The 18,568-nt window shown below is 41.3% G+C and overlaps 1 long non-coding RNA gene, 1 other non-coding gene and 1 pseudogene across 2 annotated transcripts; 2 read left to right on the top strand and 1 right to left on the bottom strand.

Annotated features, from left to right (window-relative positions):
* The first annotated feature begins 2,251 nt into the window (after positions 1-2,251).
* LOC136747232 (eukaryotic translation initiation factor 4 gamma 1-like) lies at positions 2,252-6,755 on the top strand (annotated as a pseudogene).
* On the top strand, positions 3,650-3,726 carry LOC136747404 (small nucleolar RNA SNORD66). The gene has a single exon (XR_010816504.1). It is a non-coding gene; the product is annotated as a small nucleolar RNA SNORD66 (small nucleolar RNA).
* Positions 6,756-12,991: 6,236 nt separating the features above from the next.
* Positions 12,992-18,047, bottom strand: LOC136746900 (uncharacterized). The gene is made up of 4 exons (XR_010816439.1): positions 17,501-18,047; positions 15,098-15,347; positions 13,498-14,981; positions 12,992-13,361 (listed from the first exon to the last, which is right to left on the bottom strand). It is a non-coding gene; the product is annotated as an uncharacterized LOC136746900 (long non-coding RNA).
* Between the last annotated feature and the right edge of the window lie 521 nt (positions 18,048-18,568).

The raw sequence follows: 18,568 nt of genomic DNA, 5'->3' as shown, positions 1-18,568 counted from the left end.
TGTGAGGTTTTTGCTTTGTTTTAGAGGAACTACCTTAATACTGCCTGTGTTTTGTTTTGTACTTTGGTCAAGAAAAAGGACTCCCCTTCCTCTGAATGTTTCATTTAAAAAAAATCGTTTTGAACTACCAACAACTGTCTCCTTGGTGTCTGAGCCGACTTCAGTTAAATTTATTCACTATTTTTATAGGATTAAAATGCTTGATTTAATTAAAGCATTAACATTATCAGACATTGCTATGTGTTTGTGCACTCTTTTCGTTGTCCACATCCTTGAAAGTCTCAGCTATGCACTCCTTTTCTGGGTGTTAGTGCATCATGGGATGTGTCCAAGTTGGCTGTCTGTCTGAAGATGCTTGCAGTTGCTGGAGAAGAACTTGCTACTGTCAATTCTATCATAAGGTTTCTCTAGTCACTTCAGACAGATCGTATCCCCAAGGATATCCCCTGCAGCACTGAACAGAAGCTGACATCTTGAAAGTGAGTGCACACCTTTTTAAAATGTGAAAATAAATAGATGTTCTGCAGTCCAGCGGCTTCAAGTCACTTCAGACAGATCGTAGCCTCAAGGATAACTAGAATATATCATAATCATGGGCTTTATTATTTGTCTATAATTTTGTACACTGCCTTAGAATGCCAAGGCCAGGACATGTTATTATTAATTTGGCTAATTTCTTTATCCATAAACTGAAAAACACGAAATTCAATAATGCGGGACAGTGCCCTGTCTAAATGCCAAATACAATATATTTGCACCATCCACCACTGTTGCAGCAAGATTGTGTAACCCATTCATGAATTTAAGCTTTGTGTATTGCCTTGGAGAAGCCAGGTGCAGTAGTTCTCTGTAGCTTATGTTTTGAAAAACATTTTCATCCAAGGCCATAGAGAGAACAGAAGACACAGGAGACGTGTGTGATAAAGTTTGGGTAAAATTTGATAAAGTACCTCATTGACATCTAGTTGCTCAGCAACCAAAGGGAGTCATCTTGTATATGATAGTATATGATTTAGAAAAACTTTAGATGTGTCTTCCCAACTGGTCGTCCCTGGAGCACTTCATTGTAGCTGAATATACTATTTTGGTATTATTTTAGTTAAATCGGGCCCCGAGTATTCCTTGTCTGCCGATCAATTGAGGGAGTAAATTACACCTGTAGCGTAAGGTACACTTCTACATTTCAGTTAAAGAAGTGAATTTAAGTATCACCTTATCAAGAATCCTAGAATCTTGTAGAACTCAATTTCTGCAATAATTGGACGCAGACACAAATTCCTCTTATATATAAGATCTAAATTCTCAAATGTATTAAAAACAAAGATAAAATGTCGCACTACACTAGTTATACAAAAAGGGAAAAACTAATTAAAATTCACTCAAGATCAACAAATCAAAGACAAATCACTTCCGTGACCAAATCAAAGACCATGGAATCGTATATGATAACACACATCATTAAACAAAATTACAAACCCATTGACTACAATACCAGTTAAAGTGTAGAATTTAAAACATGGGCAGTAATGTTCAGACTGTACAATGCACTAGTTAGACCTCATCTGGATACTGTGGACAGTTCTGGGCTCCACACTTCAAGAAGGATATCGCTGCTCTAGAGGCAGTTCAGAGGAGAGCAACCAGACTTATTCCAGGTCTGAAGGGAAAGTCCTACTGGGAGACTGAGGACCTGAACCTTTTCACCCTGGAACAAAGGAGACTACGTGGGGACTTGATCCAAGTCTTCAAAATCATGAAAGGCATCAACCACATCAAACCAGAGGGGCTTTTCCAGATCAGCAGGGACACACGCACCCGGGGACACAAATGGAAATTGGGCTTCAAGGCATTCAAGACAGAAAACAGGAGACACTTCTTCACACAGAGAGGCGTCACAATCTGAACAAACTCCCCAGCGATGTGGCTGAAGCCACAATTTGGGAACATTCAAAAATAGACTGGATAGGATCTTTAGTTTATTTAGTTATTAATGGACAACAAACGAGCTGATGGGTCGAGTGGCCTCTCGTTTGTAAACTGTTTTATGTTTTTTCTGATGTGTGGTCGGTATGACGTCAGTTGTTGTGAGTCGCGTACGTAACAGTAGCTGGAATTCGATTGTGTTGCTCTGTGGATTTCGCCTAATTAGAGCTGATAGTGTGTTTGGAGACGGAGCCGTACAGTTGATTGATTTTACCTGCGAGTAATTTCAGTTTTACCGAAAGCCTTTTGGTTGTATTGAATTCAAAATATGGCAGCGATTGCAGACTTCAAGTTTTGTCTAGAAGACTCTGCAACTTTCAGGTAGGCGGTTTCATTAATCTATTTTCTTTTCATTGCAGCAGGGTATGTATAGACTACGTGTTTTTAAATGACAGTACAGTTAAATTCTGCACACAATGTGAATAATAATGTTTTTCACCGGTACAAGATCGCGTGAATTACTCCTAAGTGTGGGTTTGTAGCTACACATTGAACAATTATTCTCGTATATTGATTACTGTGTGAGAGGATATGAAATATCGTGAAATGGGTATGGTATATGCTGAAATGTTACTGTTTTACTCCATGAGACAAAGTAATGAATATAATGACTGTGGTGTATAGGCATATAACTTCTTTGTTTTCTTTTTGTAATATTTTCCATTTTTGTCTAAGCTATGAATATTTTCTGATATCTGTTGAGTAAAAAATAAACCTGGGTCATTTAAACGCAACAACAGATTTTGAGTCAAAATCTAAAGTGTATTGCTTTCATTATTTCGTAATCCTCGGCAAAACCAAGACTTCTGTGCAAATGTTGCATTGAAATTATGTTGTAGGTGGAAATATACCCCTGACGAGAAGGAGAATGAGCGGCAGTACCTGCTGGACTTACAGTTCATCTGTGACAGGCTGCAGAAACTCTGCATTAGCGATGTGGTCCTGGCTAAGGTATGCAGCCCCCTGCTTGTCTAGGAGACCCTAGAGTTTTATTTTCTTGTTTTTATATATAAATAAATCTGATTGATTTGGTTACCTGCATTGTTCTGATGGATCTGTTTAATGTTCATATTCAGCATTTGTCTCATTTGAACTTATGTACCATATTGCATGTTTTTTGTCAACTGCGGTCTAATTGTGATTGTTATTCAGAATACTGTATGTGTGTTACCTGTCCATCACAGCAAGTTACCAGAAGACTGTTTTATGGCTTGAAGGAATAGCAACTTTGGTCTGGCCCTCTCTCCCTCCCTCCCCTCTCTCCAGGCCATAAATACCGCTGTGCATCGCCTGGACCCCAGTCAGCTGACAGGGATGAACTCTGTCCCTGACCTTACCCCCTCTCTTGCCAACCTTGGCAAACAGCCCATGGGGGGACATGGCCCAGGCTCTTTGCCCCCCCAAGCCCTCAGCAGAGGGTGCCCGGTGCTCCCGGCAGGGCAAGAGGAAGGAGTCGCGAATCATCAACGTGTCATTCACGGATGAGATTCAGCTCAACAAGGCCGAGAAGACCTGGAAGCCTACAATTAAGCAGGCTCCCACAGTGAGTGATGACCCCGAGGTCATTAAGACCCAGGTATGTAGGAGCAGAGGACACGGTTCATGTTTGGGGGGTGGATATAATAATTTGCTAGTCTAGTAAAGGGGATTGTGGGTAAACTTGGAGCCCCAGTGATAATCTGTTTTTAGTGCCATGGTGTCTGGGCCACTGACCTCTACTGATGGAGAAGAGGAAGTGAGGGGCTGAATATGCTCACATGCACCCACGTCTCCAGAACAAATAAGAACACGGACTTGGCCGAGGTTTGCAGAACTAACTCTTTTTCCTTCCTTCTCTCCTCCCCCCTTTCCCTTCAACAGGAGCTGTTCCACAGGGTGAACGGTATCCTGAACAAGCTGACCCCACAGATGTTCCAGCCGTTGATGCATCAAGTGAACGAGCTGACCATCAACATGGAGCAGAGACTCCAGGGTGTCATGGAGCTCATCTTCGAGAAGGCCATCTCCGAACCCAACTTCTCTGCCACATACGCCAATATGTGCCAGTGCCTTCTGAGAGTGAGAGAAGGAGGGTGACAGGGAGAGTGAAGTAACAGAGGGAGGGAGGGGATGGTAGAGGGTTGTGAAGATGCTATTTGTGTAAATTTGAACTTGTAAAATGTATTATGCCTTGAACTGCTCTGTATTATTGCACTTTGTATTGCTCTTATATTGGACAAGGGTGTCTGCTAGGAGATAAATAATAATAGTAATAATAATAATAATACATTGAGATTAGTTTAGCTCTGGAATAGTAATTTGTGGGAGTTCAGTTTCAAATGGAATAGTAGATGCCTGTCTTGTGAATCACATCAAGAGTTTTCACTCCGATACCGATTTAAGATGGAAGCCAGTCTAGCACACAGACCATGCTTAGGAAGTTTCCATCTTGCTTAGGGATTATGTTCCTGCTCCCCTTTCTGTAGTTCAAAGTCCCGGCCGCTGACAAGCCGGGAGAGACAGTGCCATTCCGCACTCTGCTTTTGAACCGCTGCCAGAAGGAGTTTGAGACAGAGGAGGATGGAGACGAGGTCTTTGAGAAGAAGCAGAAGTTGCTGGATGCATCATTGGTGGTAAGAACATTTGAACGTATTTCTTAGGGCTGCCTCGATTTAATCAATTAATCGTGTCTATGAATCAACTAATGAATTGACGATCAATATTTTTTCTATTTAATCGAGCAGATTTAAAAAACAAAAGTCATAATAGTGACTGTCGATTATACGGTTAACACTACAAGAGCTCTTTTAATGCTGTGGTATAATGAAAGGCAAACGATCGTATAAAACTAGCATAATTGGAGTAGTATTTAAATGTAAATATGAACATAAAACATTTAAATGATTGGTATAAATGACATCAAAGCACTTTGTTTTCTAAACACATACACTGCACAATCAAAACTAATGAAACAAGTGTTTAATCACTCAATCTGAGTACACCTGTAATGCTACACAAGGTGTTTTTCAAGCACATGAAAGACTAGCTCACCTACAGTCTACAGAGATCGCGACTTGAACTCAATTTGCGATTATGCAGCTAAAACGCTACTTAGGCATATTTAATACATATATTTAGTCAAAGTAAAGAACGGGTCTGCACAGAGCATTCAGGAACACAGAGTAATTCACATTAAATCGGTCAAACTGAGCAGCCCTGCGCTTCTACAGTGTTGCATTATAAAGGCGAATCAGGCAAGATATCACATCACGAGAGCTATGGTACAGCATCCCCTTACAAACTGCAGGGTTACAGCCGCTAAAAACTACAGTCCAGCTTTGGATTCAAACTGGATTCGTAAGGAAACACTGAAGACAAAGGAAAGGTTTTGTGTTTAATTTGCATGCAATGCTTTTCTTACAAGGGCAGTGTGATTTTACAGTATCATTTGTGAGCAAAACACCAGTTTGCTGTAGCAATTTTAATTTAGTTTACTGATTATAATGATTTAGGTTTTTTTTTTTTTAATATTGATTTATATATATTTTTTCCATTCCCATTCAGCATTGTTATACTGTTATATCAATGCCTAGTATTTATTAAAGTATAACTGTGTGGCACAACCACTTAAAGACTGTTACACTTATTTAAATAAGTGCCTGATTAATCTGCCGATAATTAACTGATTAACCAATCAAATATTCAAATCGACTGACAGCCCAAGTATTTATTTTAAATATAAACAGGGTTCGTACGCTAGTCTGGATGTCTGGAAAAAGTCTGGAAAATGCAAAACTGATTTCCAAGGCTTGCAAATGCTTGAAAAATCATGCCTCCATTATGATAGAATGTAATTAAGTGCCGTGTGTGCGCAGGGCGAGGAGCGGCAGCGTCTACGTGACGAGCTGCAGGAGGCCAAGCGTAAGGCCCAGCGGCGCTCACTAGGCAACATCATGTTCATTGGGGAGCTGTTTAAGGTGAAGATGCTGGTGAAGAAAACCATGCACAATTGCATCGTCAAGCTGTTGAAGAACCACGAAGAGTCCCTGGAGTGCCTGTGCCGACTCCTCTCCACTATCGGCAAAGACCTGGACTTGGAGACCGCCAAGGTAAGGCAGGTCTGGCTGCCGCGCCAGACTGAGCCCTGGCTAAACATCAGCATCGTGATGGGGCTTCTAGACAGTGGTCTGAATAAGTGTTTCTGAGCATCTGCAGAAGCCTTCTTTAAGGAATGCTGCTTCACTCGGTGGTATAGTTACTTCTGTACCTGCTGTCTGCACTGTTTTCTAATCGTTCTGTCTGACCTTTTCACAAGCCCCGCATGGACCAGTACTTCAGCCAGTTGGAGCAGATCATCAGACAGAGGAAGACCTCCCCTCGAATCCGCTTCTTGCTGCAGGACGTCTTGGACCTGAGAAGAGTAAATCATGAGTGTTGGGAGAATAGAAACCTTCCTTGCTTTCAGCTTCCCACCCCTCCAATCCCTATCTGCCTCTCGTTCTCTCTCTCTACAATGGTCACCGACTCTTTCTCCCCTTCCTCAGGATAACTGGGTGCCCAGGAGGGGTGACCAGGGTCCTAAGACAATCGACCACAAGGAAGCAGAGCTGGAGGCGCACCACGAGCAAATCAAGGTGCAACAGCAGCTTATGAGCAAGAAGGACAACCGATGTGATGCGAACTTCAGCGAAAGTGTCCTGTCACGTGTCGGTCGGGCCAGAGCAGAGCAGGCCAGGAAGAGAGGGACTTTTGTGAAAGCACTAGAAATAGAAGCACCAGTCCTTCTCTGGTGAAGATGAAAGCATCAACATATGATCATTAAATTTCTTTCCCTTCTCTGTTTAATCTGCAAAATAAAATGATAATGTTCTTCTGTTCAAACTAAGACTCTTGATCAGTGTGTATGTGGTGTCATATATATGTCTATAGAGCACGATCAGTACAGCCTGGGGAACAGTATGGATATCTATATCTATATTATATTGAATGGAGGTGCACTGTAGATCAGAGACTCGGATGGTTTCACCGACCTTGGTTAGCACTAGTCTCGGAGTTCTCTACCTCCTATAAAATGTAATGGAGACTAGTACTAAACTGTGTTTGTGATGCCGCCGCTAAGACATTGTGAGCAGAAGTTCGATAGTTGTACAGTGCAACAGGAACTGCTACAAATTTGAAAAAGGACGTTTTAAGACCAAATAAAAATATCTGATGAATATAAGCAGTTCAGTGTGTTAAATACCTTTTAAATAATTAAAGCTTCAAAGCAGCTTTAAAGCTTTTATCTGGAAGGATTTATGAGAGGATTTTGCATTTGACCTGACAGGAAGGTCAAAGGTCATCAGAAAGGGCATTTTCAGGTACATCATACATGGGTTCCTATATGTGTTCCTTTGTAAGTATGAGCCTAACTGCACTATGCAAGGAGTTACGAGTTAGTACTCACTTTGACCTTAAGTAGAGGTCAAAGGTCACAGTGGAGGACATTTTTTGAACAGACCTCATATGAGTTCCTATCCGAGTTCTGTAGCAATCATTAGCCTATCTACACTCTTTGGGGCAATATCAACAATTGTAAGCATTGATTGACATTGAAGGTGAGGTCAGAGGTCAAGATTAAACATGCAGTAAACTTTGATCTTCAATCTGAAAGCAGTTATAAGGCAAAACAACATATACTTGATCTTTGAACCCTAAAGGAAGGGTCAAAGTTCAAACATTATTTTTCAGAAGAACATAGTTGGCACTTTATGACATGATGACTGATGACTTTTGAAATCTGGTTTCCTATACATGTTCTATAGTGACAAACATTGTATCTGCCACCTGTAAAGTGTCATCAGCTGTCAAATGTCAAAAAAATGTTTTGGCAATATCCCATGATCCTTAGCTCCTATAGGATGCAAGATACACACTTTTCTATCTATAGTCCATAGTAATATTACTCTGAAACGCATGCTGGAAGGAGAAATGAGATGTTCAACATCTGAAAACAAGTTCTAACATAACCAACATGCAGTACTTGGCTCTCAGAGGGTCAAAGGTCAGATATATATACAGAAAGATAATCTACGGTTTACTATTAGTGTTAAATTGTAAGTATAGTGCTAAAAGTAAGCTATTAGCATATGTTAGGGCCCTTGGGGGCCTCAAGGGGATCTGGACCACCAATCAGCACCAAAAACAATAGCATACATTCTCAGATATTGTACAAAAAGTGTTTACAGTGTCATCGTGATGGTTGAAAAACTGTAGGAGGAAATGCATTTCAAAAAGTGGTCCAAAACAAGAAGACTAAGAAGAAACTAAATACAAATAGGATAAAAAATCATTAACTATTAGTATAACTGAACCAGAACTTTTAAACCCATAACTAAAACAACACTAGATGAAGTGGGGATTGAGAATGAATGGATGAAACCAAAGACAGCCTCCCAGGACCAGGATTGTGTGACAGCTGTTTCCTCCGAATCTGACACAAGTTAAAAAAGAGACTCATCCTGAGCTTTTGCTTTCCCTCACTGGATAAGCACTGTAACCTTCAAAGGTCACCTGGAATGGACTTCCTGGTTTCACTCAAATCATGTTTTTGAAGAGTGTAATTTTAGGACAGAATTGACTCATGTCTATGGAGGTGTTCAGGCTGGCTTGTCCCCCACTAGGATCTCCAGAGTAAGGGATCCTGGCTCGTGCAGATGAGGAGGAGAATCAGGACAGTCAGGACATCACACAGATATCCAGAGGCCCAGAGTGGCCAGCATGCTCTGTTGTGCAAATCTGTCTTAAGCACTGACAGCAGTCTTACATACAGCAGCTGTATGGAATCAAGATACGGACCTGCCCTCAGCAAATCAACAAACCTCTTTGCTGGAATATTTGTCTGGTGATGTTCCAATCCTGCAAAATATAAAAACAGAAAACCACTGAATGTCATTGCCAGAAATGGTGGGACAGACAAGACTTCTCAATGCTGAGGTTTAAAGTCCTAGACTACAAAGCAAAGCTGATGGACAGACAGAGAGAGCGGTACCTGCTTGTAGTGGATTTCCAGCCAGGTGCACATGCTGTGATTGAGGGCTGAGCAGGGGGTATCAGTCATTATTTGAGGGGGGATGTGCAGAGACAACTGACCTTGAGAAGTAGTATTAGGATACATTTTCAGTGCTTTGAAAACATTTAAATGCAGTAGAGCCCCTGTGACTAACACACAGGACACTGGTAAGGATGAATACAAGACTACAGCTGTGTTTACAGGTGTGATATTTGTATTTAATAAATGCATTGAATCATGAAACACAGTAATTTTAATATAGGCGCAGTCTATATTGTTCCAATTAAATGAAACAAGGAGGGCTCTGGATGTGGCTCAGTTCCCTTCTGTCCCCCAAACCCGTAGGCCGCTGGTACCGACAGTGGATGGGACCTGTGGCCTGAAAGCACCTTGAACAAGACAGCCCTTGCAGGGGGTAAACCAAGGATGAAAAACCAGGTGACACATAGGCAGGCACCTCCAGGTCAATGTCAGTCCAGCAGAACCTACAAAGAGAGAAACACCAAACCCATAAGACTCAGACACAATTACTATAACAAGACTGTTCCAGGATTAAATAAGACCACAACACGTCATATATTTGGGAACATACTGGAACACAATCATGCGTTTGATTTAAAAAAAAAAAAAAAAAGAGGTAGGCCTACAATTGTGTTATGTATGCATCTGTAAGGCAAGGAACTCCTATTTGTTTGTCCTAACTGTTTTTCTACAGTATTGTTAAGTTGGGGGGTGTTTTGTGTGTTGTGCTGGCAATCCTCTCAGATTAATACATTAAACAGGTGTTATGATGAATCCTGCACCCCTTGGATATCGTGCATCCCCTAGCAATCACCCTGATTTCGCAATTGCGCAGACCGCTCTAGACTGATTTTGTGCATGCGCACAAGGGGGACATCGTGAAAAGTGCAAACACTCAGAAACCGGTCCCTGATGTTGATGCTTTGGTTATTGCCCGAGATGTCCGGCGCCAGGGAGCAGCGAGTAACAAAGTGGGAATATTAGGTTATATTTCTGTGGCACTGGCAGCAAGAGGCAACCACGACTACGTCACTCCCTGTTCACTTTAAAGTGAGGGGGGAGGGACTCCCTAAACCCCTCTCACTCTCCCCATGCAGGTCTGGCAGACAACCCATTACAGCACAGGCACCAGTTCACAGTTATCAAACAGTTTCTTTACACAGTCCACAGATACAGAGGGATGGGGCACGAAGTCCACGCCCTCTGCATCGTTACAGGTTCTAAACCCCCAGTTAAAACTGCCTAATATATGGGCAAACTAAGGAAAACTATAGGTCCAGCCAACCTCTAATCTAAAGCTAAAGCTAATTAAAACACTAAGCTAATCCTATCCCTATGGGTGGCTTATATAAAAACAAGGGTGTATCTATCAAGTCCAAGGAAAGAACAAAGTACGTACTGTGCGGTCACCCGCTGTGTCCCGAAAAAGTCCCTCCCAGGCCGGTGGAGTGGATCCCTCAACTTATATGCACTGCTTCCGCATCAGTCCGTTTCCACAGGCCGCTTCAGTCTCTCCGCTGACCCTCCGTGTTCAGGCTTTGCTACCAGGTCCTGTCCTCCTGCTTGCTCTGCTCCTACTCTCCTCAGTCTCCCTCTCACAGTGCATAGTTGGCTACTTTTAAGCCCAGTTCTTTAGTCTGGAGCAGGGAGGTGATTGGTCTGAGAGCGTTTGGTGATTGCTCCGGAGGAAATCGTCCAGTGAGGAAAGGTGTGCATGCCACAGTGTGGAATGTGCATAATGAATGCAAGACGTGCTCATTGAAGGTAAAAGAATGTAAAATACAAGAAATAAAGATACAATCAGTGAAAACAAGTAATAAGTGAAAGAAAACCAAGATAATAAACCAAACCAAAAAATTAAATCAATATAAAAGAAAACCCCAGACACACACCCACACACCCCCTGCAACATTTGTTTGTTCTTCCCCCCAAAAAATGCATTTGAGATCAATTGCTTGGCGAGTATAAGCTGCTACACTGTTAGAGGCTACAGTGCATAATAATAAAATGCACAGGCCACTCGACTGTGTGTGAATAATGTGAGTACAAAAACAATAATTGAGATTGCTACAGTAGCTATAAGGAGGGATATCATATGGACTAATATATGAGTCTGATATGAGATGTTAAGTTTTTACTGGGACAGTCAGTGATTTGAATTAAACTGCATGTGTCCTGACAACTCTCTCACAATCGTTTAAATGGCCCAGTTTTTAGCTTTTCTTGTTTAGACAACACATCCCTTTTGTTAAATTTCCATAGACTTCTTTTCACTTAAAATAAGTTATAGGGAACAGGTTTCTCTTTTCTCTGGGCTGGGATCTTTTCATTTAAAAATGATTGGTTATATAGCTCAGTTGTGTTTGTGTGCTCAATATCAATGTTATCGATGTCGTTATACTGGAAATAACTAATCAATTAAATCAATGAAACTATAGGCTATTTTTGCAAAATTATACACGCTAACCACAAAACCTTACACCAAACCAGCAAAGCATTATACATCTCTTACAAATGCAAACAATTCTTGCAAAACTCTTCTAACTCTTTTACAGTTTTTCCCCAATTGTTTACACACGTTTGCTGAATCTTTGGCTCATTTTCCTAAAACTCTAAACACAAAACCACAAACACAAAATGCATAACTCTACAAATCTCTAGCAAAAGCAAACACTGCATTCAAAACTGCTTTATCTCTTTCCAAAATATTTTTTTGCATCAAAATAATACACACACGTCATATGAATAGATCTGTCTACCAACCAACAACACGCTGATGTGCTCAACACAAAACACTACTATGAAAATGCAAAAGGCATTAATCTACTGATGGGAGATTCAGTGTTGCACTGTAGCCGGTTGTAAAAGATTGTCAAAGTAATGTATACCTACTCAAATATATATAAACAAACTCACACAAATGCAATACAGTAACAAAAACACTCCACAATGCAGTATTTTTGAACACTTGTATGTAACACTTTCCATACCCAACAGGAGAAAACCAGGAAAAACATTCAGTAAGATAAAGGGCTTTCTGTACAAAAATAAAAAATGAAAGTGGCTCACTCTTTCAAAACTATAAACACAAAAAGACAAAAACACATGCAAAATGTAAGACAAAAGAAATTAGGCTGCATCCCACCTCCTATTTTGGTCTGGCCACAGCACCTCATCTACATCACAAGTGATGTTCTCCCTGGTTAAACAGCGGGGAAAGAATCTTCGCGAAAGCCCGCACTTCAACACATGTATCCTCCATTGCCTGGAGAAGAGGCATGTGTGCAAAGGGATGGTGGTCATACACCTTCCATCTCTATGCCGAAAAAAACTCTTCAATGGGTTTAGGAATGGGGAATATGGTGGGAGGTATAGAACAACAAATTATGGGTGGTCGATGAACCAGCCGCGGACCAGAGCAGCCCGGTGGAAACTCATGTTGTCCCAGATGACAACATACCTGGGCTGCTCTGGTCCACCCCTCTGCTCGGCTGGAGTGAGGATGCCATGTAGTGTGTCCAGGACTGTGATGAGAAGGGCGGTGTTGTAAGGACCAAGGCTGGCATGGTGATGGAGGTCGCCTGTGCACATGGTGATATTCCCTCCACGCTGTCCGGGACATTCACAGTGGCACGGTGGCCAATAATGGTCCATCCCTGTCCCCTTCTTTTGACTAGGTTGAAGCCAGCCTCATTGAAGACTGTATAGGAAAGTTGAAGAAAGTGTTTTGTGATAATTATATAATATTTTATATTAATACTAGCATTAGAAGTAGCTTGTATACAGACTGAGCAGATTAGCTTCAGCAGGCTAAGCAAAAGGTAAACAAGGTTCATTTGTTAGAAACTCCTGTCAGTAATAAAAGATCACACAGTGCCGAAATAGCCTACAGCTGTTTGTTTAAAATCTGTTTGTGACTTAATTGTTTCTCCAGATAGGCAGGAACTGTTTCTGTTAATGAGCGATTGACACTAGGTAAATGACGACCGTGGGATCGCATCTTCCTAGTGCACATCAAAGACAGACTTTGCTTTTTGGATCCATCACCTCTTCACGGGAAGACAGATCGTGAACAGACTCGGACTTGTACCTTCTGATTGGATGAATGACCATAAGATTTCATGTCACTTATAAAGCTGCACTCATGTTTGTAAACATTAAGTCCTCACTGAAGGAATTTCCTGATGTGTGGCTTCGAAGCCGGCTTGATTAAAGTTCTATTTGCTTTATCTCAACGATTTCTCCACTTATTTTCGAGACGGGTTCAACACTCATCAATGTAAATATAAACGTGCTGAATTGCAGTGGCATCCAGCTCCAAGACTCTCTGAAACAGACAACAAGACAATATGTGAAATAGACCTAGAGCAGTCAATATGGTGAGGCACAATACACTGGATTACAGTCCTGTAATGTGTCTATACAGTGTTTATATGATAGTAAATTCACAGTATAGTACTTACGTGCACATATTCATAGCAGTGACCTTTAACCCTCTCTTAGTTTCGCTCAAATGGCACCCTGTAGACCTGTTTCATCCGGATTCAGTTGCTCTGTAATACACGGTCCAATGTAGACAAGCCCACCTGGTGAATGTTATTGAATATTGTGTTGTCTGCAATTATGTGGTTCTGGATTTCTCATAGTCTAATGGTATTGTTTGCCACCACCATGTTCACAATAGCAGTCTCCTGTTCTGGTGTGAACAGCCTGTGTCTTCCACCATGGCCTGGCCATCTCTCAGTTCTGCAGAAGATCCACAAATGTGATACGATTGGTTACAGTAAGCTAAAATAATCTACTTTCTCTTAGAATGAAATTACATTACAGTAACATTGGCTAACAATCACAGAGTAACATAGGCCTACTGATATGATGGACTGCAGTATACTACAGCATACATACATAAAGAGCATAGTGTAGATGGTAGGTAACCTACCGGTTCTCATTTCTGAATGTACGGATGATAGATGCAACTGTGTAGCGGCTCAGGTTGGGCTGAACTCTCTGCCCAGCCTCCCACATACTCAATCCATGGTTGAGCACATGGTCAACCAATGTGGCCCTGATCTCATCTGAGACAACTGTCCTTCCTCATCCTCCTCTTACTCGCACTCCTTGACCTCTAGCTCTTGCGTCACCATTGACTTCCATTTTCCTCCAAAACAGGAGAGCTCATCTGAGGCCTTTTCTAGTGCTAAAGCTCTGATTTCTAAGTGAACAATTCAGCAACTAGTGTTGAGTGAGGACTGTGGTTGACCACAACCTGTGAGGAGTGGGTGTTACCAATTGGTGTATAGAGCTTGGCATTGTGATTGGCATTGCTTTCCAAGGGACTACAGAGATTTTAATTTTAATTTTGAATGTTGTGCCTAATGTAGAGAACTGTGTGTAGTGTTTTGCAAAAAGTGTGATACAGAATTGGAAACTGAGTGTAAAGCAGGAATTGTTCTTGCAATTTTGCAGACTTGGTTTAGGGATTTGGTACATGAGTTTCAGGTTTTGGTGATTGCGTTTCATGTTCCAATTTTAGTGTGTAAACAATTGGGAAAAACTAATAAAAAGCAAGTGTTTTTTATTTACAAAATAGGGCCAACAGTCTTATTAGCCGTTTAATCAGCACTGGAAAAAAAAATGTAGATAATCGAAAATCAAGTTGAATTGTGACCTAAAAATCGAAAGTCAAATTGAATGGAGGATTTGGAGAATCGTTACACCCCTAGTGCCATGTTGTATGGGCCTAGGATTGCATGATGGTGAAGGACGCCGTTTTGACCAATAGCTGCACACAATGTTAAGTTGCCACCACGTTGTGTGGGATGTTGATGATGGCACGGTGTCCAATGATATTTCTGCCGCGGCCCCTTGTTTTCACAAGGCTGAAACCTGCCTCATCCTCATATATTAGCTCACGATACACTGCATCTGCTTCTAGCTCCATGACTCTCTGAAAGAGACGAGACAAAACAATGTAGCACAGTATGAACAAACAGGGGTCAGTCAATATGATGTAGCACCATAAAATTACAGATCCAGTACCAATGATAGGATAGGATAGCTTACCTGCACATATTCTAACCATGTTTTACATGGTCAGAGTTTCTTTCGAAAGGGACTCTGTACATCTGCTTCATCCTAATTCTGTTGCATTTCAGTAGACGAGAGTGCAGAGACTCACTGTGTTGGTGTCTTGCAATATGGTGTTATCTGCCATTTTGTGGTCCTGCAGTTATCGGAGTCTGATGCAGTTATTTGCAATGACCATATTTACAATGTGGGTCTCAGTCGACCAGATACTGGTTTTCTTGCAGTTCTGTAAAAACATTTGAAAGGTTTTAGTGATATATCCTTCTCATTATGAAAGTACAGTACATATTACTGTACCAGTAAGACTACAGCACTTAGTTTCTTAACGGTTCTCATTTTGAAATATCTGGATGATACCTGCAACAGGATAGCAGCTCATATTTGGTTGAACCCGTTTCCCAGCCTCCCTCATGCTCATCCCATGGTTGATAACATGGTCAACCACAGTCGCTCTGATTTCATCAGTTTTTGTGTTCCTGACTCCTCTTCCTCTTCCCCGTCCTCTCCTTCTCCCCCGTCCTACTTCACCTCTTCCTTCTTCTCCTCCTCTAGTTCTCACCCCTCTTACTCTCTGTCCAATATTGGCCTCCATTGTTGTGCTCAAGGTCTGATTTATAAGTGAACTCATTATTTACAAGTGTTTTCACATGTGTCAATGTGGAAAGGCAATGGGCGAAATAGTGTAGCAATGTAGAGACCAATGTTTACAGTTTTGCTTGAAGTGTGTTATTAAATTGCAAACTGAGTGTAAAGCAGTGAGTTGTGTTTACAGTTTTGCACACATTTGGTAAATGCATTGGCTACAAGTGTTAATGGTTTCAGAGATAGTGCTTCAAGAATCAATGTTAGTGTTTAAGCATTCAGAAAAAACTGTAAATAATGCCACCTACTGTTTGACATATTAAACAGTGATCAAATTATACGCCTGTTGGTACTGTCTATTTTTATATTTCCTGTTTTCTTTTTGATTCGTTCACTCATTATGACTCATCCAGTTGAGGACATATTAATTTGTTTAGTGCCTCTGTACTGGCGATAGCAGACACGTGTGAAGTATGGTATTTTTTCCACTTGATTGATCGTCAACGGTTAGGCGAGTTGTGCGATCTTCAGTGTCCTGAGAGAGACTAGCTGGGCTGGCAATAGAAAACAAAACTGATGGATCGCTGTGTCTTAAGGAACTTGTGGTCGAATTTGCAAACCAAAAAGCAAGAAAAGAAAAGTACAAACTTTGGACAAAATAGTTTCAAAATCAACTAGAATGTCCTTATTTATTTTGTATCTGTAACGTAGTAAGTTATCAGTCATTTTTCGGTGTAAATGTGTATTACATTTGCTTAGGGTTCATGAAAAGCATAAAACATTTAAGATGCTTAATTTTTTTCTAATCTATATAAATGATCTGGACTCTGAGATACTTTGCAAACTTGTCAAATTTGCAGATGATACTAAAATAGGTGGCTCAGCAGATACAATCTCGGCAGCACAGGCTATTCAAAGGGACTTGGATAATATTCAGTTGCGGGCCGACAACTGGCAGATGAAATTCAATGTGGACAAGTGCAAGCTATTACATGCAGGCAACAAAAATATCCACTATAATTACACTGTGGGAGGAATAGAACTAGATGAAGTAACGCATGAGAGAGACCTAGGAGTCTATGTGGACTCCTCACTTTCTCCATCCAAACAATGTGGGGAAGCAATAAAAAAGGTAAACACAATGTTAGGGTATGTTGTCAAATAGGGCTGTGCGATATGACGATATACATCGTGTGACAATAGAAAAACATCTATCGTTTCATATTATGCTCTATCGTTTATATCGTAGTGTCGCAAATCCCACTCTTTACGGCAGTATTTTTCGTCATTTGGACAACGCTTTGTGTTCTCCCCGGTTCTTCCACACGTGTCGGATGCAGGTGAGAAATGTGCATCAGAAACACAGACAGACATGGAGGAGAGTTAACTGACACAGACTAACCAACATAACCAAAAGATGCTTTAATGCGCAAGCGCACATGTTCCGCCCCGCTCTAGTCAACCGGGCTAAACTCAAGCTGCAAGCACCCCCCACCCCTGCTAATTTAGATTGATATCATTTGTATAAAATTAAATCATAATAAAGCTGGTTTGCATTTTAATTAATTGGAAAGCAATGCAAAGACATGCAGAAAGTTTCATTATGACGGTGAAGTGGTACAACAGTTTTTATTATTATTATAACTATTTTGTATTAACATGTGCTGTACAGGTAAGTAGAATTGAGACCTGCTTAATACTAACTTGGTACTTACTTGGACTTGCAAAATAATGACATGTTGACACCTCTGGTCTACACAGTGTAGGAGTAGCAAGGGGACATTGTTTTGTACTCACAGTGAAATTAGACGTTTCTATCCGGTTGCCAGGACGAACTGGACAGGAGTGTTGAAGGTGCCCAGATTGTCTGCAGTGTAAACATAGGCGTAGTTGCAACCTCCATTGACATTCCTCTGAAGATAGACGTGTGCGCCCGAGTTGCATCGGTTCTTGATTGATCTCAGGTCTGTAAACTGGGGTAACTCTGCTTGGCAAGGAAGATGCACCAGAACCGGAGGGTTTTTGTCTGGATTGAAGTAAATTGTCTAGTCTGACTATGAGCTGAATTAATTGTTCCAGCCCAAAGTTCTTATCCCTACAAGCAAGTCCAGATTGTAAGTCAGACTGCAGCCCCCGACGGAATACTGTATGAAGAGCTCGTTCGTCCCACCCGCTGAGAGCTGCCAGAGTCCTGAACTTGAGGGCATAATCAGCAGCTGATGAGTTACCTTGGCATAGAGCAAGCAATTGTTCACCTGCATCCCTTCCCTCTACTGGATGAGGAAATACTTCTATGAAGTGAGATAGAAAAGAATCCAGAGAACGTGTAGTCTCTCTGTGTTGGTTCCTGCCTCATTGGAAGGAAAGGATTACGGCAAATGAGCTAAAACTCAGTAAGAAGGATAATCCAGAATACGTGACATAAAGGCAGGCGGGGTCAAACACACTAAAGATAAACACTAAATAACTTTGGCTAAGGCTCGGAATTGCAGTGTACACTAACAATATTTTGCGTCTTCTGTGAGGAATATATACATGGGTGGATGTGTGGGTAGATCAGATGCAGGTGACAATGAGTGAATAATTAGCAGAGAAGATAATTCAATTATTACATAGTTTAGTTTGAAGGCGATGGTAAAAAAAACAATGGAGCACGAGTGGCCTCTGGCGGTGAGCATGAGGAATGACAAGCAGTGAGCATCACAGTACCCCCCTCCTTAAAAGAGCACTTACTGACAGAAAGTATTGGAAGGCATCTGAGTGGAGGTCATGGCTTCTCTATTATTCTTGGCCGTGTCTTAAAGATGTAATTCCCACCAAATACCCATGTCATTTGGCTCTGCTTGTGCAAGCAATGCATATATT

This window comes from Amia ocellicauda, chromosome 3 (assembly GCF_036373705.1).
Source record: "Amia ocellicauda isolate fAmiCal2 chromosome 3, fAmiCal2.hap1, whole genome shotgun sequence".
Lineage (NCBI taxonomy): Eukaryota > Metazoa > Chordata > Actinopteri > Amiiformes > Amiidae > Amia > Amia ocellicauda.
This window is presented reverse-complemented; position numbering and strand designations above follow the sequence as displayed.